Raw genomic sequence first — 3,406 nt, forward strand, 5'->3', positions numbered from 1 at the left:
ACATTTAAAAGGGATTAAAAAGGTGCTGATCTATTCTGTAACTTATTATTAATAACATGCTTTAAATTAGTGTTGCTCCGATGGCATTTTGTGACCCCGATACCTGACTGTGCAGTATTTGCCGATACCATCTGTATGAAATTGATATATATATATATATATATATATATATATATATATGAAAAACTGCATACTACTTGGATGTAAAATCATTGCCATTATGGCTTTATCAAGCTGCTGCCTTCCTTTGTGAAGAAGGAAAAAGACTAATACAAAGTGAATCCAGTAGAACTTTGTATTAGTTGTAATACTTGAATAAACTTTTGGCTCTTTAAATCGTATTGTGCCCTTTTTGTTGGTATTCGCCAATAACAATACCACCATTTTAGCGCAATATCGGGGGTCCTGCTCGATATTGGTATCGGTGCAATACTACTTTAAAAGATATCTTTAGCCATATAACCTAATCAGTTTCACAAGCCAAAAAAGGGAATATAGTTTCTTGGGTATCAATGAAAAACTGGACTAATTTCCTTTTAATATTAGCTAAACTCTAAAAACACAGGGATTTTCATTAAAGCTTGCGTTCTGGATACACTAAAGTAATGTACACTTTTCATGCAAAGAGAAAATTGCTTCAACATTAAAGGATAAACAATTAAAAATCCAGAGAAGTTGAGAAATATCAGCAGAAGGATAAACTTTCAACAATGTTTTGGAAGGCATGACCAATGGTACACCTAACTACGTAGCCTCTTTAAAGCGGCAATATATTTTCAACGAAAATAAAAAAGATTTTGAGTCTGAAATATAAATGATTCACATTAAGGATATCCTAACTGTTCTAGACAGACAAGCAATTTTAAAATGCATGATTCTAAAACAGGAGTCTTTCTACTATCATACACAGGATGACAATGTTTACATGGACACCAGCTTGAAGCCTCTCATACAGCTATGGCTGGAAACAGAAAATATTTTCTTTGAAATAAACAAAAATAAAAGTAGGAATATCACATGGATTTGTGAGCAATTAACTGCAAAAAAAAGAAAACTATAATCATAATGATCAATAAAAAATTGATGGATGAGGCACATCTATCCAAAAATAACCCGGATAATTAATATTTCAGATTTTGGATTTAAGAGAAATATAAACCTAAACATCAGGAGAGCACTTTCCCCCCCTAGTATCTGCACCAATGATGGACATAACATTAAACTACAGCTGCTCTATGAATATCCTAGTTTCTCTTCAACTAACTGATAGAAGAACAAAACAATGGCTGGTTAACTAAATACGGTCTGATGGAACTTGATGATTTAGTGTCTATGTAATATCATTTCAACAGTCAGACTATGTGGAATAAAGTGAGATCTGTACAATTACTTTTTTGGTTTGCTGACATCTAGCGACACAGTTGTTGTGAAGTTGATCAAAACTTGGACACAGCTAAAGGTTGCTACTTGACACTGTGGCAAATTACAATCAGACTGGGCCAACTACAGAATTCTGGATTGTCAAGTCTCAAATCCATGAACAAATAACCTCATTAACATAAACCTGAACCTTAAATTTCACCTCAAGATTTGGTGTTAATGCCTTGGATTTCCATTTGATATGAACTAAGTAGGGTTAGTTTACAAACTAAGATGATTTTCAGTTGCCTTGGGTATGCTGGTTTTCTTTCACGCTTATTTACTCTCCATTTGAGAACATACGAAAGTTTATGACTACAAGGAGCTACCACTTAAAATACAACTGAAAGGGAACGGATGAAAGGGTCATATTTGCCCTTTAAAATAGGATGCTCTGCTGAATTTCCAAAGTAATTTTCCCAAACTTTTTATCTTTCACCAAACAGAAGCTGAATAACAATTTAGAACCTTATTTTATAATATTAAGGTTTCTTCTTGGTCCCATTTCTACAACTATAAAAACACAAAGTGGCGTTATGCATTTGATATGAAAATAAAACATAAGCTGTAGTGAATTTACATGAAACAGAGACCTTACATATAAAACAAAAAAAACTGAACAAAGCACAAAAATTAATAGCGCATCTTTTACACATCTTAAGTCCAGTATGATCTGTAAGTCCACACAGTGCATTTTGGACATTTGCGCTCCATACACGGAGGATCATCTTAATATTCGAAAAACATTTAATACCCATAATCATCTCAACAATGCACAGCACAGCTTTGAAAGAAGACACTGGCCTGAAGTTAGTAAACTCTACTGGTCATGGAAGACAAAAACGAAAGCTCTCAATAGAAACAACAGTTTGCTCAATCATTGACATGAGTTCATAAATTATAATGTTCTAGCTTATTTTAGTGTATATCTGACAGGTTCAACCCCAACACATGTCCAGAACACAACAGAAAACACCACTTCTTTATAAGTGCACCTTAGTTTAAACAGTAATTTAAAAAACTTTAAAATGGAAGCCACTTAAGTATTATTGTTTAATGTTAAAGTAATCTGACATATACTTTTTCAGTAACCCATTTTATGACAGCAGAAACCCAACAGAGAGAAGTACTCTACATTGAGATAACGATAAAGAAAAAGATTTGCTTTAACCAAAGCACTTTATCAAAGCAACATAGTGTTTCTCCAGTATCATACTACTACTGCAAAAAAAACAAACTTAAACATCTTCACCAAGGGTTATAAAAAATGCAGAGGGCTGCATACTGTGATGAATATTACATTTTGTTCTGACACATGTAATCATGAAGTTGCAGCAATAGTGAGCTCCCTTGATGCGTCTCATCAGATTAGCGGTACTTACTACTAAGCTACAACTCCAGACACAGTAAAGACAATTACCAATTTAGGATGAGTCCATAAGCTAACTGACGAGACAAAACATGTACATCTAGGATAAGATAAGGCCATAATTGGTTCCGTTTTTTTGGCATTTATTAAAAATCAAACCACAATATGTAGTTTTGCTGTACTGTGTTTAGATTCGAATATTTTAGCTTACTTATTCCAGGGATTGTTTGTGTATGCATGCTTTTCTCATAATGTAATATTCATGCATTCACAGAAAAAGACTGAACCCTGAATTACTTTTGTTATAGTGTTTAAAACCTATGTTTCTTGAGCTCTTGGAGGATTTCAAACTTGTTTTCATTCCAAGTTTTTAGGAGGACTGCAAGTAAAAGCTTACATAAAAAAAAAAAAAAAAATTTTGAGATACTGGCCATATCGTAAAATAATTTAATAACACTCAGTTTTTTTTCAGAGGGGCAGAAACATTGTATGAGCAAAGAGATAAAATGAAAACTGTAGAAATATGTTCAAAGAATACTTTTTCTTATGTACATTTGATCTATACTCCACCAGAGGGAAAGACATCTTTTATCAAAAAAAAAAAAACTTGTCCACCCC

This window comes from Cyprinodon variegatus, unplaced genomic scaffold, assembly GCF_000732505.1.
Source record: "Cyprinodon variegatus isolate N-32 unplaced genomic scaffold, C_variegatus-1.0 Scaffold17, whole genome shotgun sequence".
Lineage (NCBI taxonomy): Eukaryota > Metazoa > Chordata > Actinopteri > Cyprinodontiformes > Cyprinodontidae > Cyprinodon > Cyprinodon variegatus.